Source organism: Crocodylus siamensis, chromosome 3 (genome assembly GCF_052110815.1).
Source record: "Crocodylus siamensis isolate JL-2025a chromosome 3, ASM5211081v1, whole genome shotgun sequence".
Lineage (NCBI taxonomy): Eukaryota > Metazoa > Chordata > Crocodylia > Crocodylidae > Crocodylus > Crocodylus siamensis.
In genome coordinates, this window is record NC_143397.1 from 34582349 (window position 1) to 34599672 (window position 17324).

Here is a 17324-nt window from a genome sequence, read left to right on the forward strand (position 1 = left end):
AACAATATTGATTGATTTTAATTTACAAATTTTAATCATGATTTAATTTAGTGAGCAAGGAAACCTTGATTTAAACAACTGATTTTACTTCTGATTAATATTTATTAATTTTCCTTACAAAAATAAATCTTAATGACTAGTAATTGCTAAATAATGTTTATTTACAGCTAATATAACCTTTAACTAAATTGAGTACTTCTTTTTGCTAACAAGGAAGATGCACCATGAATACATTTATTTAAGCAAGTCACTTTAAACTTACTGAGTTGCTTGATTTTTACACTTTTATTGTTAGAAAATAGTGGATTACCCATTTTTATTTACTAAATAATCATTTTAATGCTGACTTGTTTCAAGCTCCATTTGGGATGGAGATTGGACTTTGATTAAAAACCAGCATTTTAACATGATTACTTAAACTACCTTCATTTGGCTAGATACATAAACTTCTTAGCAAAATATGTTACTTAAAACAAAACAAGGGACTTATTAAACAAAGGTAAGTCTTATCAATAGATGGTGAATTAAACTGGTTGTTTCTGGTCTCCAAGTCTATCACGATTGTAAAATTAATACTCATACTCACATATTCTTATTCAATTTTTCATTCTTTTTCAGCAGCCAATCAAATTAAGCTAAGGTAAACTATTTTTTCTGCACCTGTAGAAGAGCCTGCACCAAAAGCTGATTTAACACAGTAACAAATTCTAGTTTAAGTTTGTTTAAGAGTTTTAGAGTGCTTATCCAGTGACCATCAGTTTAGTGATTTGACTCCTTTAAAACTTTGGCAGCTAACATGAAGTACTTGAAGATTATTTTTGTTGAATTTATTTTATAGATTATAGTAAATTTGGGCCTTACTATAGCAGTCATACTTTCAATTTTAATTTTAAAGGGTTTTATATCTTGAAAGAAATGTATTTAAATAATTTTTAGATTTCTTTTTTCAGATTTTCTGATAACTCTGATGAGTAGCCTTTAGCAAGGGTGTACTGATAGCAATTTTTGGGGCTGATAATGATCCGATTTCTGATACGCAGCTCTTCAGCTTGAAGAGCTTTATCCAGCTGGTAAGTCTGGTGTGGTGGAAGGGGTGTGTGGTGAGGGGGAGGCGAGGGAGGCAGATCAAAGCCCCTGTGGTGAAGGAGGGAATGGGCAGGGTCAGGAGCTGCCCAGCCAGGGTGGTACGGGACAAAACCGAAAGCAGCTCATTCAGGGGACAGGGTGTGTGCCCTCAGATCTGCGTGGCTGGGGGCAGGCATAGAACAGAGGCATGGCTTGTTTGGGAGGGATATGTGGGAAGGCTCAAGCTGCTGTGTGCAGCTCATCTGGTAGCTCCTGCTGCTGTTCCCACTGCTTGTCTGGGAGAGCATGGTGGGGGTGCCCCCGGATCTGCCCAGCTGGGAAGAGCCCAGCCCACTCCATGCAGATTTGGGGGTACAGTCCCTCCCCCCCCCCGGATGAATGGCGGGAGCTGCCAGATGAGGACCGGATGAGCTGTGCCCCCTGATGAGCCATGCCTCTGTCCCATGCCTGCCCTGGCCCTGGCTGGGCAGCCCCAGCTCCATACCCTCCCTTATTGCGGGGGCCTTGATCTGCCCCTTCATGACCCTCCCCTACCTCCTCCCCTCCCATCACACCAGACTTATCTGCTTCAGGCAGCTCTCTGTGCTGCTGGCTCTGCTCCTCACTGCCTATGTTCTGCACTGTGGCTGCATGCACACACGGATGTTTATCGGACAAATTATTGGCGGCATCTGATACAGAAATTTTCTTTATATCGGTGCTGATCCGATATCAGATTGATGTATTGGTTCAGCTCTAGTCTTTAATGTATTTGTGTGTTTTGAAAGTATAGTTATTAGATGGTGGAATCAAGCTCACCATTGATATTACTGAAAGTTTTCTGGTCATTTCTTGTTTTATAATTTCATAAGTTAATTATATATTTAAACTTTGTTATTTAAATCTCTGTCTCTGGTGCTTGGTCTCACTTCTATGACATTTCAGTGGTTTATGATCATTAACCTATTTATTCTCTCAACATTTCTGTGGTATAGATCCATTTTAGAGATGGGGACCTGAGGCAGAGAGGGTACAAATAGAGGTCATATTTGTCCTGGGAGAAGCCATTTTCTCCTTGGATGAAGCATGATTATTCAGATGCCCATGTTTATTGTTCTAGGACATACCTTAAAAAAGGTTCATGGGATAAGAAGTCCTAGCAATTTGTCCCAAGACACCGCAAAGCAGGTCTGTCCTGGGATTGCTTCACTGAGTTTGTGGCAGAAAAGTGTATCACCTGCCCACTAAACTCCAGTAGGATAGGTGATGCATGTACGTGCTAAACCCAGGACTTTTCTGTTCTAGGACAAATACAGGCACAGTTTCTCAGGACAAATGTAACATCTGTTGCTACAGAGCTAGAGATGGAGCAATTTATCCAAAATCCTAGAGGACGTTAATTTTCATCTGCCGAGGCTATGCTAGCAACCTAACCACTAGGCGACATTCTCATATTTCTAACCAGGAGCCAAAAGATAATTTTAAAGCCATAAACCCAGTGACACACAGCCTTAGAGTATGAAACAATATAGTTTATAGTGCAAAATTAAGTGTCCTTTATCTTTCCAAGCAAGGCACTCTATACCTTGGGGCCTATGTTTCATTGGAACAAGTAGTATTCTGAATTCATGGTAAGCACCAGATTTTAGAAAGAATATCCTTTATCGTTCTCTCTTTCTCTCTCTCTCTCTCGTGTGTGTGTGTGTGTGTGTGTGTGTCTGTGTGTGTGTGTGTGTGTGTGTATATATAATTCACCCTCCTCCCCCAACCCTCTGCTTAGGTACATTATTCTTCTAGCTAGTGCATTCCCTGCACTACTTGTGGTTGAAAGAGCTTAAATTAGGCTTTGGCTCAGAATAATGGGTGCTTGTAAGTGAGCTGGGAGGCTGCTCCGGCATGCTGTAATTACAGGACATCAAAGCACGCTCGATTAATCGAGTCTGCTGGAGTGTGGTTATTACCGCGTCGTGTGTATCAGGATCCCCAGGCTTCAAAATGGAGGCAGGAGTGCTTTAACTAAAGCTCCTTCAATGATCTTTAGATAAAGCACCTCTGCTGCCATTCTGAAATGAGTGGGTGCTGATACATAAGATGCTCTGGATGCTTTAATTGGAGTGGCACTCAGAGCCACTCTAATTTGAAGCACCCCTTTCCCCTTCCCACCACTGAAGCATGTGTAAAAACACCCCAATGTGTTTGCTGTCGCTTGAGAGATTCTCTTAGCAGGAAGTTAAGAACTTCAGAGATCTAGGGACTATCTAATGTTTGGGAAGGGAAAATCCTTTCATATAGAAACTTAAACTTGTCTCTTGGCAGCTTACTTTTTTCTTTCTCTGGGTTGTTTTGAAAATGATGGTGTGGAGGAATCTTTGTGAATGTGGTAAATAAGATTCTTCTCTTGGGGCATACTTGGTGCCCAATTTACTTGAATAATATTGGCCTGGAACTCTTATTCCCTTTAATGGCAGTTCCATATGAGTAGTGTTATGCTTAAAAGAGGTGTTTGTACAATCAGAATAGGGGGCCTGATGCTGATAATGTCTTTTTCTTTATTTTGCATAGCATAAATTTTTTGACATTTTTTTTCCCTTGCCAACCACAGTTTTGAGTATCCATGCTAAACATTCTATATCCTGTTTTGGCTACTGCGGTATACAGTTTGGAGTAACCATGTTTTTCCGTGGCTGCACATCAGCCTGTCACCTGCCATTTTTCCTGTAAGCCTTTTGTCTTGCCAACCACGGGAACTGTCAGGAACTTAACCCCAGTGGCAGGCGAGGGATACCTGTATTTTTTAGGATTAGGGACTATGTTATTCAAAGGAAGGGAAATGGTTCTAAAAGAATATAGTTTCAATTCTAGGCAAAAAAGCAAATGTTTAATAGTTCAGAATTTCACAATTAAGGTTTTTTTTTTTTTTTAATATTATCAAAAGCTAGTGTAATCTCTTCATCCATTTAGTGCAGCTTTCTGGTACTGTGCATCTTGGATTGTGTGATGCATGTTAGCTAATAAGCTTTGACAGTATGACTTATAAACTCCAGTATGGTCTATTTGTTTATACTAGGACATAAGATATCATACCCTCTCTGGATGTATTTCCATAGCACTCCTGATTATAGCCTTTAAAAATTGTCCTATAGATATCTCCCTTTCTCATGAATTGAACTGAGACTACAACCTATCCTTTTCCCCCTAACATGCCTCGTTTTCTACCCCAGTGTAGATGAAGAAGTTCACTACAACTTGTATACAGAAGGGGAAAACCAGCTGGTGTAGACACAGTAAAAATTATCTTCTGATCAGTTAGTAGTGGGAATTATGTTGACTGTACATAGAATATTGGCTGGTGGATAGGGGTAGGAGATGGAGTAACACGTTTTGAATTGAGAATGCTGATTTCAGTTATCATTCAAATTTATCATCTGATTTTGAAGCTTGCTGTTGCCTACTTTGTTTGTTTTTTAAATAAATATGACCACTTAGCTTAATGAAGGTTTATGCCTGTAGATTAGATCATATGTGCAAAGGAATACAGAATTGTGCTCACTTAAATGCCACCTCTAACTATGTATATGGTTGTAGGAAGGTAAAAACAATGAAGTCTGTAATTCAACATTAAAGCAAGTGTAATGTACATGAGCTACAATTCAGCAAATCTTTTAAAGTGTAAGGTGATGTGTTTACAATGAGAAAGGGAAAGTTGGCTCTTGTTTTAATGAAAACAAGAAATGAATTGTTTTCCTGATTTAAAAAAGTATTTGAACATTCTTTCTCTCTTTAATATCTGTGTTGCATGAATGATTGTAATGAGTTAGGTTGCTTAAGGCTACATCTATTTTGCTCATTCAGCCAGAATATTGCCTAGCCAATCAGAGGGCTGTCTCATGAACAGAGCACAATCCCACAATATGTGACAAGGATTTGACCTGACAGTTTTACAGTCATGCAACACACAGAGGCTTAGAGAGAGAGAGAGGAAAATGATAGGCTTCATGATGTTCCTAGAGCCCTTTAACCCCTGCACTCCCAAGACACTGAAAACCTGAAAGAATATGCAGTGCTTTCACCTGAAACTTGAACAGTGACTCTCATGCCAGAATTAAGGGGAGAACTTTCTGGAGACTAAAATCTTCAGGTTAATTGTTTTTCAGAGTCCTAAAGAATCCTTCAAATTTGAAATTACAGATTCCTCAGTAGTGGAACTGGAACTTGCTTATTGTTAGGCCAGATCAGGTCACTGTGCTTTCAACAGGTCATGATATCCTCTATGAATTTGATTTATCTTTGTCTCTGGGATTGCTTTGTTGAATTAAAAATCGTGGTTCGTTTCTCGGGAGGCGGAAAAAAACTTCAGCTACAGACACACTTTATTAGCAACACAAAAGGTATATATTTGCAAATAGGGTCAGAGAGAGAGACAAAAGATCAATCACTCTGCCCCCGGGCACAATCATTAGCAGGCTTTTTTCCCCTCTCTCCTGACCACGTGTGCAGAAGGAGGAATTTTTACAACTCATTTCCGGTTCATACAAACATATATGTAAACATGTTGCTTCATACGTCCCATGTGCATTATAATTAACTACTTAAGTATGCGGGGCGGGTAGGCTTAATATGCATTAGGTTATCACGCGTGCGTAGATGGGACCCAAGGTTACTCAAGGTTCAACCTGAAGGCAAAAATGGCATTTGCTCTTATCTTAGCCTAAGAATGTGGGGGTCATGAAAGAAAGTGTGATTTAGTGTAACAAAGAGATAGTAAATTTGCAGAACAGAGAGGGAGTGATACCTTAGTACAAAGGGCCTTTGGTGGTTTTTCCCTTCAATTTCCAACCCCCCCCTTCCCTCTCCCATTAAGGAGACAAGGAGGGGTAGCAGCTGTGTTTTTTTTTTTCTAAATCTGCTATTGATAATGCATTTTTAATAATATTTCTAACAATATCCCCCCTCGAGATGCTTTCTGATCTTTACTTCATTCGGGCATATCAAGATAATTACGAGGAATTTTTCTGAGGACCATGACCTTTGCAGCAGTCTGTGCTTTTAGAGGGACTGCTGCGACCTGCATTCCTTCTACTGTGGTGGTTATCAATCTAGTGAGACAAGGAATAAGGCAAGGGATAAAAATCAAACCAGTTAGAGCACACAAAAGCACAAACCCTACCTTTTTCCACCAGGGTCCTCCAAATAATTGAAACCACCAGTCCTTATTCCATGTGGTTTCCCACGTTTGTATTGGTACATGGGCTATTTTTCTAATCTCTTTGGCAATCTCTAAGACTGCTTTCCCGTTGTCATCTATTTGGAGGCAACAATTAGAAAGGTTGAGCTTTCCGCAGACTCCGCCTTCCTCTGCAAGTAAATAGTCTAAGGCCATCCGATTTTGGTATATGGCTGCTCTCATCTGAGAACTTTGTCGGGCCAATAACTCGAGAGCAGTGGCGGTCTGGTTAGTAATTACTTCCAAGACTGCCTGCAACCGGATGATTCTATTCAGCATATATATTGGTGTCCGGTATCCCCAACTCCCATCATTAGCCCATGTAGCTGGTCCATAATACTCAATAATCCTCTGAGGAGGCCACTCATCCTTCTTCCACTTTTGGGAGCTACCCTGTGTCAAACTTACATCAATACTTCTCTTGGCCCTTTTCCAATCATCATACAAAGAGACTCCTAGCTTATTTCCAACCTCAGACGGTAACAAAAAGAAAGCTGGTACAATTACTCCCATATAGCAAGTTCCTGTCCACCCCTGTGGTAGTATTGTATAGGCCCGTCGTCCGCAAATCCAATAGTATCCTCTTAAGGCCCTATTTTCTCTATTGGTGGCATTTGGAGGGGCCCAACCATAGGGCATCTCGGGAAACCCCAAGCCTCCTTCTGGACCCAAAGGACCAGCAACTGCGTGGCCTCCTTTCATGGAACATTCCCATAGCCCATCCTGGTTCTTGTCTGTACAATCTGTCCGATCATCACTTTGATTTGTGGCACTCCAATACTTATTAAACCACACAATTGTTCCATTGGGATGCTGCCACACTAGCCGATTATACCCTGGGCTATTAGGATAATAAAGCTGTTCTAATCTTGTAAGGTTCATCCACCTTACTTTTAAAGTCCATATGCAACGGCTGTGTCCCAACCTTTTTCCTGTACCATTATTACTGATGCAATACTCTCCTAACGCCACTTGGGAAAGTTCCCAACTGTGGTTCTCATCCCATTTTTGACTAGTACTTTTAACATCTGCCTTACTACTTACTAGCCATTTCGGGGCCAAAGGAAAAGCCCTCCAAGGCCACTGGCCTCTGGCCTCCCGAAGCCCCCCACAGGCCCAGCAGTTGGTAAGATTAAAAGTACCTGCAATTCTTTCCATCATATCAACATACAAATTTGTCCCTGGGGGAGCAATTTGGGAAAGCGAGGGTGTGAGCCAGCGGTTAAGGCTGCTCAATTCTGCTTCTTTCATTATGCAGATAACAACAAGGCACATTAAGATTCCCACCATATTTTCCCTTTTACTTTCTTGTCTAATTTTCTGAGCTTTGATTAAGCCGTCTCAGGCGCACTTGGAGATCACCAGTAGGTTCACAGCTCCACTTGCTGGCTTCTTGTTCCGAAGACGACTCAGCTTCCGGAGTGAGTTCGTCTTGGGAGATGTTGTCCTCTGACGCTTGTGGATGTCGTTTCACACGGGTATGGTGTATCCAGCGATCATGGCCAGTAATCTTTACAGCGGTGTGGGTTGTTAGAAGTACCTGGAAAGGGCCACTCCACCTCTCAGTCAAAGGCTCCTTTTTCCACCGCTGCACCAAGACCCAGTCTCCCGGGGAGAAGTCATGTACCGGTACATCTAAAGGCAGACGCTGAAAGGAGGCTGCATACCTGTGAAGAGAAAACAAGACAGACTGCAAGGCAATAACATATGTATGAAGTTCACTATTACCTAATTCAAAAGTTACATTCTCTCGCATCCCAGGAGGTAAGACTCGAGGCGGCTTGCCAAACATAATTTCATATGGGGTCAATTTGAGGCCCCGTCGGGGAGTGTTTCGAATGCAAGTAAGAGCTAGCGGCAATGCTTGAGGCCACTTAAGGCGTGTTTCAATACAGATTTTGGTGAGCAAAGTCTTTAAAGTTCTATTCATGCGTTCCACTTGTCCTGAACTCTGTGGTCTCCATGGTGTGTGTAGTTTCCAAGTAACCTTGAGAGCTTGTGCGACTTCTTGAACCACTTTTCCCACAAAGTGTTGTCCTTGATCCGACTCGATGGACTCAGGCAGGGAATACCGGGGAATGATCTCCTGTAACAAATACTTCACTACTGCAGCTGCAGTGGCAGTCCTGGTGGGCCAAGCCTCGACCCAACCAGAGAGCTGGTCTACCATGACAAGTAAAAACCCGTGATGTCCGGATCGTGGGAGCTCGGCAAAATCAATCTGCCATGCCTGTCCAGGGTACGCTGCCCAGGGTCTACCTCCCATTGGCACAGGGGGTTTCCTTCGAGGGTTTACTTTCTGGCATGTAATGCACTTGGTAGCAATGCGCTGAGCTTCTACATATAGCCCTGGGGCTACTGCTTGGCGGATCACTAGATCACCCATGGCCAAACCTCCCATATGGGTTCTTGCATGGAGCTGTTGCAGCACCTCCCGAAGCAATGGCCTGGGTATCATGACTTTCCCTCCTGGTACTATCCACCACCCCTGGGAGTTCTTTTCTGCACAAGCTTTCTGTGCAAATTTATCTTCTTCAGGGGAATACTGTGGGACTAAATCCTGAACGTATGGCCATATGGCATGGGACATAGCCTGCTTGGATACCTCTTCCGCTTCTCCCCCAATAAATGCAGCTTCCTTTGCTGCTGCATCAGCCTTTGCATTTCCAAGCTTATGCTTTTTCTCAGCAGCCTTCCCATGGGCCCGCACATGAATGACTGCTACCTCCTTAGGCTGGTGGAGTGCCTCTAGTAGTTTGATAATCTGGGGGCCATTAGCAATCTTATTCCCAGAGGCAGTAATGAAACCCCTTTCTTTCCACAATAGTCCGTGCGCATGGACTGTAGAAAAAGCATAGCGAGAGTCAGTGTATATATTAACTCGCTGGTCTGTCCCCAGCTGTAATGCTCGGGTGAGCGCAGTGAGTTCTGCGGCCTGTGCCGACCATGAGCTCGGCAATGACTCCCTCCATACTACCTTATCCAAGGTTACCACTGCACATCCTGTTCGTCTTTTTCCATCGATGACAGAGCTGGAGCCGTCCACAAAGTATTCAACATCTGGGTCTTCAATTGGGTCCTCAGCAAGATCAGGTCGCACCTGCGTGGTCTGATTCAGGACCTCAAGGCAGTCATGCGTCGGTTGCCCTGGCTCCGGCAGCAAGGTTGCAGGGTTTAAGGCTGTAGTATGTTTGAAAGTAAGTCCTGGATTAGAGAGCAAAAATATCTCATACCGTGATTGTCTGGAGGGGTTAAGAAATTTCCCTCCCTCAGTCCCTAGGATCTGGGGAACTCCATGAGGAGTGAGTATTTCCATATCCGCACCCATGACTATCTTCTGGGCTTCTTCAACAACCACTGCTGTGGCTGCCACAGCCCGAAGACAGGCTGGCCAGCCGAGTGCAACTGGATCTAGAACCTTTGAATAATATCCCACGGGTCTCCAGGTCGGGCCCGATGGCTGTGTCAGCACCCCGATGCAACCCCTCGATTCTCATGAACATACAGTCGATATGGCTTTTTACTATTTGGGATGGCTAAGGCTGGGGGCTGGGTTAATGCTGCCTTCAGCAGGTCAAAAGCATGCTGCATTTCTTTATTCCATTTCCATTTAGTGAGACTCTCCTTAGTCAGGGATTCATACAGTGGTCTAGCCTTCCCACCGTAATCTGGTATCCATAGTCGACAGAACCCAGTTAGCCCTAGGAATGCTCGCAGCCCCTTGGGTGACTTAGGTGGGGTTAGACCTTGAATCGCCTGTATGCGATCTGCACTCAGGGCTCTGACTCCTTTTGAGAGCTTATATCCCAAAAATGTGACTTCAGGCTGACATATTTGGGCTTTTTCTCTAGAGACTTTATATCCTTTTTTTCCCAGAGTGTTTAGGAGTGACCTGGTGGCTTCCTCGCAGAGCTGCAAGTTTGGGCTTGCAACTAGCAGGTCATCCACATACTGGAGGAGAGTCACTGCGGGATGTGATCCCTTCCATTCCCCCAAGTCCTTCTGAAGGGCAAGTCCGAAAATATGGGGGGCTGCTATAAATCCTTGTGGAAGAACTGTCCACATGAGCTGGGCTTTATGGAAAGTATCTGGATCCTCCCATTCAAAAGCAAACAATTTTTGACTCTCTCGGTGAAGAGGAATAGAGAAGAAAGCATCTTTCAAATCTAGCACTGAAAATATTTCAGCTTCCCCCGGTACTTGTGTCAAAATCGTGTGAGGGTTCGGGACTACAGGATGGTCTGAAAGGACCTTCTTATTTACTGCCCGTAAGTCTTGGACCAGTCTGTATGAGACCCCATCTGCCTTTGGCACTCCAAGAATGGGGGTGTTATAGGGTGAAGACCCTTCCACTAGCCATCCGTACCTCTTCTATTTCTCTATTAACGGCTTGAGTCCAGCTCTGGCCGCTCGGCTGAGTGGGTACTGCTTTACCCGAACGGGCCCCTCCTCATCCTTGAGTACGATCCTTACCGGGGAGACGAACTTAGCTCGCGCAGGGGTTCCATCAGCCCATACTGAGGGGTCTACTCCAGTCATGTGATCTTCTGGACTTACTGCAGGGCGTTGGTCCTCCAGGAGAGCCATCTGATAGTTCGAGCTCTGCTTGACAGGTAGCTGGACCACCATCTGATCGTCTCTGAAAAAGATCTCAGCTTGCAATTTTGTGAGTAAGTCCCGCCCAAGGAGTGCAACCGGGCAACTTGGAGAATACACAAAGGAGTGCTCGAGCAAATGGTCTCCCACCTTGGTGAGGAGTGGTTTACAAACAGGGAGTCGAGTTTGCATTCCCTCAATCCCTTCTACAAGTACATGCTGTTCACTAGTTCCTGCACAGGGGGTTTTTTCTGGAATCATTGAAAATGTAGCCCCAGTATCCACCAAGGCTTCAAAGTTTTTGCCACCAACCCTAATGGTTACCATGGGATCTTCTCGGGCTCCAACCCGAAGGATGGTGGTCTTAGATCCCTGTCCCCTTCATTCTGAATCCTCACCCTTGTCTTCTGCCCGCATGAGGTGACCTCTCGGTTCCCCCTCTCTCTTCTCCTTCAACTTCGGGCATTCCCTCTTCCAGTGTCCTTTCTCCTTGCAATAAGCACAAACATCTGCTCCCACTCTTTCTCCCTTCCTCTTCTGTATCCCAGCCTTTCCAGGGTTCCCTCCAGTTATAGCAGCTGCTAGTGCTGCCATCTGTCGCTGAGCCTTTTTATCCTCCTTGCGCTCCTGCACTTGCTCACGATTCCCATACACCTTATATGCAATTTCTACCAGCTCTGAAATCGGTTTCCCAGCACCTCCCTCAGTTTTCTGTAACTTCTTACGGATATCAGCAGCAGATTGACCAATAAACATAAGATTTACCATGCGCTGGTTATCTGGGGCTTCTGGATCCAGATCCGAAAACCTGCGAAACGCCTCATACAGCCTCCCAAGGAAAGCTGAGGGATCCTCCTCTCTTCCCTGTCTCACCTCATACAATTTAGACAGATTGGTAATCCGAGGCACTGCCTTTCCCATTGCTTCCACTATAATTCCCAAATACCGTGCACTCAGCTCTCTGCCCTCTGCAGTATGATTGTCCCATCTCGGCTCTTCTACAGGGTAGGTATCACGCAGAGTACGACCAGCAGCACCCTCTGACTCAACTCTGGCTGCCGCAATACGCTCTGCTGTACCTAACACTAATCTCCTCTCCTCCGGGGTTAGGAGGGTCTGGAGCATCATCTGGACATCAGCCCAAGTGGGTCGATGAGTCTGCCCAATAGATCGAAACAAATCCCTCATCTTTTCAGGGTCTTCACGAAAAGAGGGGCTCTGATTTTTCCCGTTAAATAAATCTGAAGTGCTAAATGGGGTGTAGACAAAAGTTGCAGCGCCTCCTTCCCCAATAACCTCTCGCATCGGACAGTTCAACACCGGCTGTGACTCTACAGGCTTGCGCAAATAATAACCCTTATTTCCTGATTCAGATGAGGCACTTGGCTGAGGCTCACGCTCTAACTCATTAGGTATGCATTGGTACGTCGGTGGTGGTTTCTCTAAGGGAGGGGGCGGTGGTGCAGAAGGACTGGATGCCGAGGAGGCGTCTGACTCATCTTCGCTACCCGACAGGGCAACCGGAGCACGGGTCCGGTACTTAGCCAATTCAGAATCCCCCCCTCATTAGACTCAGGAAGTACAGGCGGCCCCCCCCCCGAGCCTTTTTCTTAACAAGCATCACATGAGACTTTGCTAAGTAATTCTTAATCCAAGGTGGCTGATTTTGAACCACCCACAACCAACAATCAATATAAGGAAACTGATTCCAATACCCATTTTGCATAACAATTTCATGGATAGCTATCACTTCTTTTAGCACAAAGGATCCTTTCGGGGTCCAGTGGACCCCAAATGTTGGCCACTCGAGTTGACAAAACTTAGTTAAATCACCTTTTTTCATTTTTATTCCATAATCGGCCGGCCTTGCAAATTTATTAAAATGACGTAATAAGACTTTTAGAGGGGTATCAATATTGTTTTCTACATGAGAGCTACTCGTACCCATTTGCCCACAAAAATGCGCCCAATGCACACCAAATACCAGAAAGATCTCAACAACAGATGATTTACAATGAGAGCTAAGCCTAGAATTTCTCAGCAAACTTACACATCCTTTGTTTTAGATCCGTACACCAGATTGGGCAAAGGGAATTCGTATACTCACTCAGATACCCCAGAGATCTCTATCCAAATTCCAAAGTGTGTCTGCCTCTCCAGAAACTCAGAATTTACATAGGATACTTCCTTTAACTTCCCGGATATTTGGACTTAAACCTCAAATACCAGGGCGAGTCCAAAGTCGGCTCGGTGTGCACAAACCCCTGGTACCGGAGGTGCTCCGTCACTGAATTCCGGGGTAGTCCTCAAGAAGCCCCACGTTGGGCGCCAATTGTTGAATTAAAAATCGTGGTTCGTTTCTCGGGAGGCGGAAAAAAACTTCAGCTACAGACACACTTTATTAGCAGCACAAAAGGTATATATTTGCAAATAGGGTCAGAGAGAGAGACAAAAGATCAATCACTCTGCCCCCGGGCACAATCATTAGCAGGCTTTTATCCCCTCTCTCCTGACCACGTGTGCAGAAGGAGGAATTTTTACAACTCATTTCCGGTTCATACAAACATATATGTAAACATGTTGCTTCATACGTCCCATGTGCATTATAATTAACTACTTAAGTATGCGGGGCGGGTAGGCTTAATATGCATTAGGTTATCACGCGTGCGTAGATGGGACCCAAGGTTACTCAAGGTTCAACCTGAAGGCAAAAATGGCATTTGCTCTTATCTTAGCCTAAGAATGTGGGGGTCATGAAAGAAAGTGTGATTTAGTGTAACAAAGAGATAGTAAATTTGCAGAACAGAGAGGGAGTGATACCTTAGTACAAAGGGCCTTTGGTGGTTTTTCCCTTCAATTTCCAACCCCCCCCTTCCCTCTCCCATTAAGGAGACAAGGAGGGGTAGCAGCTGTGTTTTTTTTTTCTAAATCTGCTATTGATAATGCATTTTTAATAATATTTCTAACAGCTTGCTGGTGACCTAGAGCAGGGTGGTCCAGCTGGTAGCCTGTGACTCCCAAAGGGTTAGCAGTTGGGTTGCAGACTCCTGCCTGACTGCCACTCCCCACATTGCTCCTGCCACTGCAAGGGTAGCCTGAGTCTTCGGGGCAGGACAGCCTAGCTGGAGGGGGCCTGGTAAACTTACTGCTCGCATAGTGGAGGAAGGGGCCTGTGTTGCTTGCATGGCTGTGCCAGCAGGGGGGCATAGTATGGGGACCATGCCTATGAGGGTTGGGCTCATGGCAGGGGCAGTGGTGGTAGGGGTGTGCTCACAGAACAGTAGTTTTGAATTGCTTGTACAGTAGTGGTGGGGGCAGACTGGGGTCTTTCCTGGGTGGTGGTAGTGGTGAGAAGCTCATATGGTTGTGCTACCCACATTGTAGCACCAGGAGTTGTTGGGTTCTCACCTATGTGGCAGTGGCAGGCAAAGAGGGCGCTTGTGCTGCTTGTGAGGCACGCAGCCTGCATGGTTTGTGGCCCTAGGCCTGTGACCAGTGCAACACGTGGTTCCTGTAGTCTCTGAAGGTGGACAGCTCTGATCGAGAGAGAGCTGCCCCTTTTGTAGACTCAGAAGAAATACAGTATATCTAACATGGAAAAATACTTGAGATGAACAATAGGTAATAACAGAGAATTTCTTTCTTTTTTTTGGTTTACATTTTGAGGACTAGTAGTTAATCAGTTGTCTCCTCATTACCACAATAAATTATTTCAAAATTGAGGCACATCAGGGACTGAGATTTGTGAATCACTACTTGTGGTTGAATAGGAGGAACTTCCCTTTAAGATGATGGAGGCAGTTTTTTCTGTGAATTAACAGGTTTCTAAGGCATAAATGACTTTCCTGCTTTTTAAATATGTGGAAACTAAAGAAACACAACCAGAAGAAACTTGAATTCAGCAGAACTGGCTATTGCTTTATTTTTCTGCTTTGTTGCTGCCTTACTTTTATATTCTAAAAATGCCAAGAATGATGGCCTAGGGGATATTAGCTGTGGCTTGTGGGTTGCATACCTCATTGTCATGTAATTTGTAGTGAGCCTTCATCATTATCTGTTGTCATAGTTGTTCAGATACTTTGGCATAAAAACTGCTCAATAATACCTATCTGGACGAAAGCAAAATCTGAGTTTCATCATTCCTTTTATGTGAGACTTTAATGGATCAGTATTCTCAACTTCACCTCTGTTCAGCAGCTGGAAGTAACCTTTGCCTGAAATAAAATACAGGGCTTTTATCCTAGGGCTTTATTTAGTCTGTAACAGTTAATCTCATTCTAAAGCTTCATTCAGTCGGTATTTCCCAGTTGCATGTAATCTCTCACTTTCTTCCTAATTTCTGCCTTCCAGAATCAACAGATTTTTTCATATGACATTTGTATGTTATGAATTTCAGCCCCTCTTTATTACAGTGAAGACTAACTTCTGACCTTGTTTCTTTGTCTTGTATACAAAATAGCCCCTTTTACTTCACTCCCTAATTCTACCAGGCAGGGAAGGGTGAAATGATACCTGCAAAGAAGGGTCATTGTAGTGCTCGGCCCCAGTGTGGAAGGAATTAGGAAACTAGAGAAGGATTCAGTGCGGGAGTGGAAAATGAAGCACTCAGAACAGTAAGGTGATCTTCACCAGTGTCTATGCTAGAATGAAAAGATGAATTAAAAAAAAGAAAGCTTTGGATGACATGTTTTAAAACTAGGATAGACAGGACAAGTTGTACTGTGACATCGCCCATCTCTCTCTTTGTTGTACTTACTGCCACTTTTACCTTTCCCTGCTGAGTGGTGGCAGAGAAGAGTAGACAGTGCCAGTCAGCACTGAGATTTCACTTGCATGTTGCCAGACACTCAGAAACAGCAGCATCCGTAAGCATCAGGGGTGAGGTGGTGACACAGGTCCAGAGCTGAGGGATATAACTGAGTGGCAGACAAATATGGAGGAATAGATGTGGGAAGATGGAGAGGGAAGGAAAAGAGAAATCTTGAAACTAAAAATAGATGAGGGGGGAAGAAGGGGACCAAGTCAGAAGACAAGTATACAGTTATTTTTCTTAAGTGTTCATAGAAAATTGTACCAACAGCAGTTTAGATCTGATTAATGACTTTGCTCTGGAAAAGATAAGAGAACAACCTTTTGCTTTTGGATGAAAGTTTTTCCTCCATGTGAGGTTTTTTTAGTGTTGCAACTACTGCCTGATAGCACTGTTTGAGGGGCTGGGATTCCAGGACTCCCTCCCTGTCATGCAGGATTTGACACTGTTTGCTGTAAGGGCTGAACCAACGATTCTCCCAGTACTTTGGAGCTGCTGTCTGCAGTGCCCCAGCTGACTTGTTCCTTTCTCCCTCATCATCCACTTACATCCATCTATTCTTTACAGTGCTTTTAACCAGGTTTGTCACTAGCTGATAACACCATTTCCTTTAAGCCTGGCTTGGTCACAGCTAGGATTGATGCACTCCTAGTGATGGTAGGCCATTGGCAAAGTACCAATTTATGCCTCAAATGGAGCTCTGACCTGCAGCAGAACTTCTGCCCCTTTCTTCAGGGATGGATTTATTTCCTAAAACAAAACAGTCTAACATATCCACATAAATCAAGTCCTCCTTCTTCCAGGTCTGTCTCTAGTAGAGATGTTTGTTTTTCTTTTATTGGAGGATCAAATGACTTGCAAGCTGTCACAAGATCCCTAGCTTTAAACTCATCACCTGGGAAGCAGATAATTAGGCTCAGGTGGGAGCTAAACCCCGTTCTCTTAAAGGGCCAGCCAGATTGTGACAATAATTATGACCCAGAGCACTTGGTGGGGTATGTGTGTGGTTTTGGGGTTTTTTTGCTTGTTTGTTTGTTTGTTTTTGTTTTTTGCTTTACAGTAGCATGCATCTTGCAGGCAGGAGGTATTTGTGTGACCTGAGAAGGTGGAGGGGTTTGCAGAGAGCTTATGGTGGGCATGGACCAGGAGTAGGCTAAGGAAGTAGCAGTACAGGTCAAAGCACTGTATTATTCACGGACCTGTTTTTAAGTTGTGGTGATACTTGTGTTTCAGTGGTTCTAACCTAAAACCATAAACCTTAACTATGAGGGATACCAATTGAAGGAGGCTGGATTTTACTTGTGTCTTTTGAGAAGGTTTGAGTATGAGGCCAGGAGGAATGAATCAAGTTTGAAGTCCTGTGATGTGTAGACACTGAAACAGGTGTTTTTTCTCTCATTTCTTTGAGAGGCTGGAACTGGTAGGACTGATTATCGTCCTCTTCTCATTGGGCTAGCGCTCAAATCTTGAGATTTCAGTCTCAATTGCACTCTGTTAGGCATAGCCTGAATACACAGGCAAAACACAATCCCTGTGTTAAAGAATTGTATTGGGCTGAATACTACTCCCCTACTTGTGGAGAAACCTGTGTGTTGAGCCACTTGGTCTAAATCAAACTCTAAATGTGTC

At 44.1% G+C, this 17324-nt stretch overlaps 1 protein-coding gene across 3 annotated transcripts in view; it reads left to right on the forward strand.

Moving 5' to 3' along the window:
* FAM169A (family with sequence similarity 169 member A) overlaps window positions 1-17324 on the forward strand; it is a 76825-nt gene that overhangs the window by 14561 nt on the left and 44940 nt on the right. The window lies entirely within an intron of this gene.